Genomic DNA, 10820 nt, shown 5'->3' on the forward strand with positions numbered 1-10820 from the left:
ACCTTTATGTTGGTACAGTCTTGTCTGCCAGCTTCTTCTCCTACAGTTGAGTTGGAAAGCTGGGGAGAAGAGAGGGGAGAAATAAGCTTACGAGAAACGTTTCATAGATTTCATTTTCTTGCTGTGAGCTACAGGCTCATATTTAAAACAATTAAACTAAAAATATCACATAGGCACCTCACATAAGGCTCTGAAATCTCTAATGACCACTTAAAAATTACCAGGTGTAAGATGTGCTCAGCATCTACTATAGCTTCAGTGCTTTGGAAAACCAAGTCACTTGATTTAGGCAGCTAAACAGGCACATTTGGAAAGGTTTGCCTTAATTAGGTCCCCAAAGTTACACAGATTATTAGAAAAATAACTAAAGAAGCATTTTCATTCAGGAGGCAAAACACAATGCGGCGTTAAACTATTAAGTGTCATTTGCATGAAACGTGGTGTGCACACACAACGGCTCCTGTTTGAACTTTACAGCTCCTCTCTATAATACACTGGGAATAATTCCCCCCCTGTAATACTCAATAGGCTTCTCTTGCTTTGGGGGATATTAGGTGAGCTCTTTTGTAGGTAAAATGACAACTGCAAATGAATGGTAAGGTTGTATAGCTGAGTGGCTAAAATGCTTTAAATTATGGCACTATGATGAAGACACCGCTGGAAAGGTTGCAAATCATTTTTCACTTGAAGGTCAGTGTCGATGATTCCGCTAACATTTGTAGATAGGTTTAAGAAGCAGGTTCATTCTGGTTTAAATGTATCACGGATCTGTATCTGTGTAAGGCTTTCTGTGCATACAGAGAACTCCGCTCAGATTCCACAGCAAGGGAAGACACAACCCTCTGCCTGGGATTGCCCCTCGGGAAAGTCTTTAATTTGGCTGTAACTATCTTAAATCCAGTCCAGATTCTTTCCCCTCCAGCTCAAGTGGTAGGCTCTCCTTTTCTAACCATAGGCCCAATGTGCAGCGAGAATGAGGCTTATGAGCTTATGCATAAGGAGAAGGATATTTCACCTTAGATGTCTATCTCATGTGAGAGTGCTGGATTGCAAAATATGGGAATTTTTGTGGAATTTATATGGGAGAATTATGCAAGCACTTAGGGGGCTATAAAACAAATCCCTCATGAATGTATCACTGTATTATTAGAAGATTAGCTTCTGCAGGACTATCTGTCTGCACTAGGAAAAATAATGTCCATTTTAAGACTGGCTCAGCTGCACTATTGCACCAGTAGGCAGTGCGCAAGGGTAGGCAGGACTTGGTAATACTCCTCTGTCGTGAAAACCTGCTCTCACTACTGCTGTGAAAGCAATAGAAGTTTTTCTCGCAGCTTAGCTCCCTCAAAGCCGATGTTAGGTTTGTCTTGACAAATGCAATCTGAAAGCTGTGATTTCCTCTGCATCCTTAGGGAGACATGACTTCAGGAAGGTGCTTTGACGGGCTGGGAATTTTTCCCAGAATCTGCCCTCAGTTGATTTCTCAGAGAAAAGAGTAAAAAAAGCAAATGCATTTCACTCAATGGTGCCCGTAAGTCAAAGAGGATTTTTTTTTTTTTCAGAGAAGTGTCCTAACTTCACAAATCTTGATGTTATCTTGCCCAAAGGTGTGGCAGCAGGTTTGTGCAGGTGCCTAAGTTCTGTCCCTCCTGCCATGTGCAACAGTACAGACTTGGCTGGCCCTCTCCAAAATGTAAGAGCAGTAAAATCGTACAACAGCCCATGTTGGGAGGGACCTCGAAAGATGACCAGGTCCAACCTTTGGTGGGAAAGGGAGCCTAGACGAGATGCTGCAGCACCCTGTCCGACCACATCTTGAAAGCGACGGGGGCTGCACCGCATCCCTTGGGCGGCTCTTCCTGGGGTCAGTGGTTCTCCTTGCAATAAATAATAATAATAATAAAATCTTTTATTTTAGCAAAGCGAAAGCTGTGCCGGTGCAGCTCGCCCCCTCTGCCCCTTGTCTTCTCCATGTGGCCGCTGCCTGGGAAGGGGGAGGCTGGGTGAGCAGCGCTGCTGAATTAAAAACCAGATTGAAGGCGGCGCGCTGCGAGCTCCCCCTCCTGTCGCCGAGGCGGTGCCGAGCCGTGCTGAGCCGAGCCGGAGTTATCCGTCCCCAGAAGGAAAGGAACAAGCTGACAGGCCCCTGGCACGTCGGAGAGCAGAGCAGCTTTGTGCTGTACGCTAGAGCCTTCGTGGTCGGCGATGATAAAAGTGGCTGGCACGGTAGGATAGTCGCTTTTGCCAGGACAATTTTGTCGCTCGTTTTAAAACAATCGCGTCTTTAAGAAGGGGAATAAACTCGAAAATTACAAGAAAATCCCTTGTTCCTTTGCTATCGCTGCATCTTCCCTTGTAATGGTTTAGCTCCAAGGGTTTGGGGTCTGGGAGGGAGGAAACTGCATTTTTCAGATACCATGAGCCTGCCCCGAGGCACGGAGGAAAAGCGGGCACGGAGTCGTGCTGCAAGAGGGCACTGCACATGGGGTGGGCAGCACGGTTTTGGTCAGGAGCCCCCATCAGTGTGTATTTATACCACAGGAGAATGGGCTGGTACCTGCAGTGCACTCCAGGCACAAGGGCTGAGCAAGATGAACCCCAGAGCCTGTGTGCTGTGGGTGCTACCGAGCCTCACCTTCATGTACAGTGCCTTCAGAGCCCTTTAAGAAGGACTGAGGTTTTCCAAGTGAAAGCTCTGCTGAGAAATCATCCCCAGACAACATGCGATCACTGTAGGACTACCCTCGGGCTGGATGTGTTTTAGAGCCCAAATCACAGGATGAAGCCGAGCAGAACAAGTCCAGGAGCCTCCTCTCCTTCTTCCTTAGAGGCAGGGTGTGCTCTGGAGCAGCCGCTGAGCAGCTGCTCGAGGTGTGTCGCTGTTCCTTGGCTGCAAACCACAGCCAAAGCTCATTTGGAGAGAGGGGGGAATGCGGGGAAGCAGATTTGGGCCCTTCTTGAATGTGGGCTGGGAGCTGTGGCCAAAGTGAGGAGCATTGCTTTGGGTGATAGAGAAGCCAGGCAGGGAACCACCTCACCAGTGTCCTGCTGCCAATTCCTACTCTTGACCAGCTCTGGAAGTGCCTGCAGTGGGGCTAGGACTGGGAGGAGATGGGGATGTCGAGACACAGGGAAGGAGGCTGGGGAGAGAGGCTCACCCCTGGAGCTGCAGTCAGTCACTGAAGCTGAGCACGGGATACAATGAGTCAAGAAGCTATTCATTTCAGACCGGAGGTGGGAGTGAAGAATTTCGTGCATTACTTGTGGGCTTTCACCAAAACCTAAGCAAAAGTCTGAGAGAGAGCAATGTGTGTTTGCACTGCCTGCAGTCCAGCCAGGGAATTCTGGCACGGCTCAGGTACCACAGGGTAGAAGTTTTCCAAAAAATCCTACCTCAGTCCCCCCCCTTCCTATCCGTAAAATCCATAGGCCATTCATGGGGCCCTATAGACTGTGGAGCACGGTTAGACCATGGGACAAAACACATTTGTTCTCCTGAGCAGAGTGTCTGTGTGTGCCCAGACACAGGGTAATGTGGGCTGGAGCTGGGAGCTGCATCAGTGAGGCCAGGCAGAAGGAGACCACTGTGTAGGCAGTGAGGAACGATGCTTTACACCTGGTGCAAAGCCTTTAACTCTTCCTGAATCAGGGGACCAGGTGGCATGGTTTAGGGTAGCCATAATCTCCATCAGGCTGCTGTGATGGGTTCCCCGTGTGCCTCCTCATCTCCTCCTCCCAGGCTTCCCATACTTGTTGAAAGCACTACACCAGGGGCCAGGGAGGGACAGCTGAAAATCTCGCTGCTGGCTGTGAGCTGCTTCAGAGCACCTCTGTGCTGCAAGGCCACCGAGGAGCGCTCATGGAGGAGCCAGACCCTGCCTCTGAGTCAGAGCTCTGCCCGAGGTGAGGCTGTTGGCTTCAGTCCGATGGGTTAGTTAGCTTCTAAAAGCGAATCAGAGAGAAACAAGTGATGGGGAAACCTTCCAGCTGTCAAAAGGAGGCTTGACTCAAAGGGGAAAAAAGCACCCGGTTGTTCACAGACAGCCTCGGAAGCCAAAGCAGGCAGAATCCCCACTTCCCCAGCCACCACCTTTGCCAGCGCTGCCTTGGCACCAGGCTCCTCTCCCGAAAATGCGAGTGGGTGGAGTTGTGTTTGCAGGCTGCAGGGAGTTCCTGAGCTGACAGGCTGCCAGCTTCGGGCTTCCTTAACTGTTGCTTTCGCTGTCAGCCACTGAGATTGTGACGGGGGCATTTTTAATAACGTGGGGGCAAAAATTAAAAAGAGGCCATCAGATCAGGCAGCAGCCCTGGGACAATTTGTAAGTCACAGTTAAGGGGAGAAATACAGAAGATTTGCCAGGTTCAAAGGTCTTCATTATTAATGTTCCAGGAGCTGACTTGATGGATGGTCTCAAGTCTGTGTCTCCTCATTCCTTCCACCTTCTTTCCTAAAGACAAATGTTTAAGACAAGTCTCTAGATGGAGGGATGGGATGTGTAATAGATTATTTCTTATTACATAGAAATTGGTTAATAATTTACTAATTCAATTTCAGTGTTTCATCCCCCACTTCAATTAATCTTTAGAATATAAAATAAATGCTGTTCTTTGTTCTTCCCATGCTAATGAAGAAGGGAACTAATGAGGAGACCTGACCTCGATACCTTTTCAAAGATGATGTAGCTGTACAGGAGTTAATTTTCTTTTTTTTTCTTCTCTTCTTTTATTTACTTATACTTCTTAAATGCAGAATCCACCCATAAAACCACAAGCTGTACAAGCTGGTTATGAGCCCAATTTCAAGTGTGTTACACAAGTCTTGCTCTAGTAAAATTCCATTTCTTGGCAAAGCGTTACAAAAATCATGCTTATTTATATTCTTCCATTCTGTAGATAAATATTTTATACAGATACTTTATACACACTCAAATAAAACAAGATACAGGAACTTTGGTACAGTGACTCGAACTGCTTCTCCCACTCTGGAATGATGTTTTAAGATTTAGCAGATGCAGGGAGTGATTTATTTCTAACAAATTCGATCTGTGGCTCTGTGGCCATAATGCGTTTCAAAGAGATTTTTTAAATCACATCTGTCAAGAATTACACAAGTACAGTCAATCCAGCCTCCTGACATCCCTTCCAGACCTGTTTCCTGTAATTCTATTACCTTTTGTTTCTTAATCTTCTCTTTTTCGACCCTATCCCTCCCATCAGCACTCTGAGAAATGTTTTCAGCCCTGCCTGTACCACTGTGCCTAGGATGGATGGGAGCCTGTGACTGATGGATGCTTGCCTGCCAATGCACAGGTGCAAATTAGGAAACCAGCTCAGATCCCAGCCAATAGACTTTTGTTCTTGCAGCATGTTGTGTCATCAGTGGCAGGGGTTTGGACGTAAACACTTAGGGCACTAAATGACACATCCGAGCGCTCAGATGCTTTTTTGCCAAGTGTGATTTCACACTTTGGGGAACACAAAAAAATCTGTCAACAGAGCTCCAAACAGCAGTGTTTCCATATTTTTACTTACTGCCGAGTCCTTTTTCTTAAAAAAGAAACAGTAGTAGTGTGTGGTCAGAGTTGAAAAGCATACTCCATGTAATCACCCCTGATACAAGAAGAAAACAAACCTTACATCCAGACCCACAAGCTCGCTTAAGTCTGTCTCATTACAGACCCAGGGTAGTTCACTAAGCCATTGAACAGAAGGACCAGGATGCTCTCCTTGTGATGATGGGGAGCAAAGGTGTTGTCCAGTGTGGGCTCTGCTATGGGAAATCCTATCCATTGGGATAGGACTGCATGCAGCAGGCTGCTGGCATCCCTTTTCCCAGGAAGGAGAGCACAGGGGTTTGTGTCTAGCTAAAGTTTGCTTCTGAGGGCTGCGTAAGTGATCGCTGGCTGGAAGACTATTTCCAGGTTTGCTAGAGGCTAGAACTTGTGAGCTTTTTGTCTTTGTACAAGGGAGGAAATTCCCTGTGCGTTTTATTCTCCACTTTGCCCTCAAGCACAAGAGAGGGCAGAGCTTGGTGTACAAAGTTTACCTTACAGATTCCTAATTCTATTAAGCAAACAGGGCTACACACTGCAGAGCAGACCCCCAGACATATTAGAAACGAGAATTGTCCTAGATCTTTGGCAGTAGGGAAGTAAGATTTTCCAAATGACTGAGTAAATTGATGCCTCCAAAAGCACCGCGAACTGATCCATTGGGCTTGACTATGAACTCCCTTTATTCCAGCGTAAATCTGGAGCAAACCTGCTGAAGTCACTGGAATTATGCAAATGCAAAATCAGAATCTGTCTCTTTCCTTTCTCTTTTTTTTTTTTTTTTTTTTTTTAATTTATTTCTTTTACTGTGCAAGCAAATCCCATAGCTGCAAAGAAACTGAAAATTCTCTATATACAAACTCCATTGGCCAGGCTATCTTATTGTGAAGCCTACAGTATATCCCAGCCTTATAAAAAGTCATTCAAGTGTGACGCTGTCCTCTCTCTTGCTTTTCTGATAAGCAGAGAGGAAGGGCTGCCAATAGCACAGAAACTACAAGACGGGAAAATAATATTTCTCAGCAGGGGAAGAAACATAGTGGAAAAGAGATCAAGGCAGCTAAATTAAAGAAACCCATAATACCTGGGTAACACGGCCACAACACAACACATGGATGCAGTGGAGACATTAAGGCAACTAAAGGATTCTCCCGATGGCAATCTTGGAGTTGCAGAAAGCAGCAGCAGCAACTCCTTTAATGAGTTCCTTCAAAAAATCTGTTCCTATCCATTGGTTTGGTTTGAAATTGGTTTGAAAGAGATTAAACTAATAGCAAGAACCTTATTGACTTCATCAGTTGGTGAATGAAGCCTGATGAGTTTAAATAAAAGGTAAACTAGTGAAATACTGTCATGATGAATGAACCCACCGTTTTCCAGACTGTAGATGATTGCATTACTTTGTTTGTCCTGTGTGACACTGTATATTTGAAAGGGTGGTGTCACCTTTCTATGACACCAACAAAAAATAAATGGGCGTCTTTTGAGGTTAGCAAATGTTTAAAACAAAAATAGTGGCAGAATTTAGGAGTGGTACTGGAGAGGTGTTAGTCCTTTCTCTGCTCTTTGTAAAATCTCTGCTTTCCTTGCCAACAAATTCTTAGGAAAAAAATGGCAATATTCCATTTCATTATTAGCTGTTTTAAAAAAAATCATATGAACATGCCTCTCGTATCAGCCCACCCTGTAAAGACTGCCTGTAGTTTGTAGCTTGAACACATAAGTTCTCAGATTTGAAATGCAAATCTCATTTTCGAGGGCATGGCAATTTGTGTGAAAATCTTCAATGAACAAGTGAAACAATTTTTCTCTGTCCCTCTGACTATAGCTGGCAGAGGAAGTGCTTTTGACATCTGTTGTTCAGTGTCCTTTTTTTTTTTTTTAAACCTCAGTTTTGCAAACAAAGTCTTCCAGGGTGTGGTATGATTGCCACCCAAACTGCAACTGAGCTGTGCAGTTTTACTGACACCTTCAACATTTTGTTCTGAGATAGGAGGCTTGCTCTTTGGATTTGCTTTAAGCATCTACAAAGGACTGGATTCTTACCAGCCATGTGTCTCTAGGCTGGTAGACATCTTGCTAAATCAGGTTCTATAAAAATATTTTTTTGCCTTGGGTTATTGCTCATAAAATAATTTTAAAAACTTGAAACAGGAATTAAGCTTCTGCAATTACGTTATTGTGTCCTGTCCATATTGTGGTAATGCCTAAAGCCCTGCTAAGCTATAAGAAGAAAACAGCTCCAGAGAGCTCCTGTTTTTATCATGTTAACTGATGCAGTAGGTAACGGCTCTCAAACTACAGTCTGGGGACCGGTGAGGCCATAGAGCATTGGTCATATTACTGGTCCACGGGGAGAAAGCTGCTTCTATGGGCATTTGCAAGCCTGAAAGAAGAAGGAAGCAATGAGAAGGAACTAACATAGTGGCATTTGCTAGAGAAGTAGCCACCTGGAAGGAAGTGGGGAGAAGGATTAAGTGTTCATTTTGTACACTCAGATAAGACAGGGTTAAAAAGAAGTCTGGCTGTCTGGACATGCCAGCCAAAATTCAGGGAGTCACTCACAGGGAGTTAAGAACAGCCAGAAACAAGGTCACACAAGGGGCTGGAGCACCTCTCCTGTGAAGGCAGGCTGGGGGAATTGGGGCTGTTCAGCCTGGAGAAGAGAAGGCTCTGGGGAGACCTTATAGCGACCTTCCAGTGCCTTAAGGGGCCTACAGGAAAAGCTGGGGAGGGACTCTGTCAGGGGGTGTAAGGATAGGACAAGGGGTAATGGTTTTACCTCTAACAGAGGGTAGATTTAGGTTAGATATAAGGAAGAAATTATTCACCCAGAGGGCGGTGAGGCACTGGCACAGGTTGTCCAGAGAAGCTGTGGATGCCCCATCCCTGGAGGTGCTCAAGGCCAGGCTGGATGGGGCTTTGGGCAACCTGGTCTGGTTGGAGGTGTCCCTGCCCATGGCAGGGGGTTGGAATGAGGTCATCTTCAAGGTCCCTTACAGCCCAAACCATTCTGTGATTCTGTGATTCTATGATTCTATAAAATATGGAGGAAGACAGTAGGTAAGGCTGTGAGAAGACAGAAAGAAAAGAAAAAGTCAAAGAGGAAAAGGTGCAAAGAATTGAGAGAGGATCACAAACATAGCATGAAAGCCAGGACCTGCAGTTTCCGTTCTAACTCAATAGAAATGTTGAATGAAAAGAATGAAGAAGCATTACACCATGGATAAGGTTTCCCAAAGCATGTCTGTACAACAAAAGAGGTTATTACGTTATGTAATGTTATATAATTATATTGATAGTTCCTTGTGTGAACACCCTAGAAGTGAGCCTTTTTCCAACTTTGACTTATGTTGCTTTGGAAAGGCTTTCAGGTGAACCGGAGAAAATATTTTTATGTTGGGACAGGAGTTCACAGGTAGGGTTATGCTTATTTAACCATACTCATATAGCTGTATTGATGTGAAGGGTGAAATGTGCCTGGGTGGACAAAGCCTGAAATATCTAGCTGTCCTTCAGGCCACAGACACGACATTCTTTAGCTTAGCAAGAAGCCACATATCAAAGCCACCTTTTATAATTGTACGGGAACAGAGCAGAGCAACACAACGCTATTTAACAAAGAAACATCTTTTACAGGTATTCAGAAATGTTTAGATTTCCTAAGCTTATACTTCCATGTAAGCAATTTTTGAAGATGCTATGTGGGATTTTTGAGATCGTGATTAGGGGTAATATCGTGAAGGGATAATAAGAAAACGGTATGTGTGAAATTTTAGTCCACGCTGTGAACACCTCTATAACCTTTGGCATCTGAGAGTCACCATGGCCTATATCAGGATGAAAAAAATAGACAATGGCTTTTAAAAGGTCTCAAAATGAAGGGCTCTCAAACGCTGGAGCTTTTAATAGCATATACCTTTTTGTTTTAACTATGGACTTTATGTGAGAAACGAAAAATACATTCTCCCTCAAAAATATGAGAAAATAATGTAATAATGTTTAAGCGTTGCACTTAAGTAATGGTTAACAGCCAGATGCATGCTCTATTCTTTGTTTCCATATGCTGGTCAGACAAAAAAATAAATAAATAAATAAATAAATAAATAAAAAGAAGGAGAAGAAGAAAAGAAGTGCCATACACTGGTTTCTCAAGAATGCAGCATCAGGGATCTGTAAAAGTCTGAGTGATTCTATCGCTGCCTTTTGAAGGGCTCTGTAATAATAAGGAGGCCTAGGGAGAAAAATTGCAGTTGAAGACCATTGAAGTCTTGAACTGTAGTCAAGCCACAGAGTGAAATTACTGAGCCCTGAACACCTCTCCTGATCCTTCTCTGTTGAGAAGAACCTTTGTTAGATGAGGAGGCAGAGGTTGAAAGAGTCAATTGAAATCCTCACTAAATACATTTTCTGAGAAGTTAGGACATGTGGATTTTTTCCCCGCATGGATTTACAAATCCACAGAATTGAAGCAGATGGGGAATCACTCATTTTTTAGTAGAATGAATAAACTAGAATAAGAATATTACCAATTCAGTGTACGAGCAAGCAAAGCAGATTTTCTCGTGCTAACCTCTCTGAGCCAGAGTGACACATACTGTGACACTGAGAAATATTTGAAAGAGAAGAAAGACAGGACTGTAGGTGAGAAATATTACCTATATAGTGAGAAACTCCTTTGTCTCAGATACTAGGAAAATTATTTTGTCCATTTATTGCTGAATTCTTAAGTAGCACAATTGACCAACTTTTTGTATATCTTCCTGTGGGTGTGTATCTCCACAATGAACAAGGGATGTTCCAGAGTACATCTCCAGAGTCTATGGTTAACCTGTAACATGCTGCCAACGGTGTGAAAAATACTGTCCTTTTCATCTAAATTTCACAAAGCACCCTACAAAGATAGAGACGCAAACCGTGAGCACACGCTCTTAATAAGCCATCCCCAGCAGCTCTCCTCTTTGACTGTTCTGTTACAAGACAGAGACACTCTGCGTTAAGCTTACACCAGAAAAAAAAAAAAAAAAAAAAAAGATCTTTGGCACAGTTGTGGAGGCAAGACAGTCGTACGGGCAAAGCACAACATCAGGAGTTGCACTTCACGCTGTCAAAACAGTGTTCTGGACTGGCTTTTCCCAGGCTACACCTGGCATCACACCAGGAATGTCCCAGCCTAACTATTTGTTACTGGAAAGTGTCAAGTGGAGACTTGGTCCAGCAGTGGCCATTACCATTGGCTGTTCAGTAGTGACAAATAAAAAGCAAACA

Source organism: Aythya ferina (genome assembly GCF_964211825.1).
Source record: "Aythya ferina genome assembly, chromosome: 2".
In the NCBI taxonomy this organism is placed as follows: domain Eukaryota; kingdom Metazoa; phylum Chordata; class Aves; order Anseriformes; family Anatidae; genus Aythya; species Aythya ferina.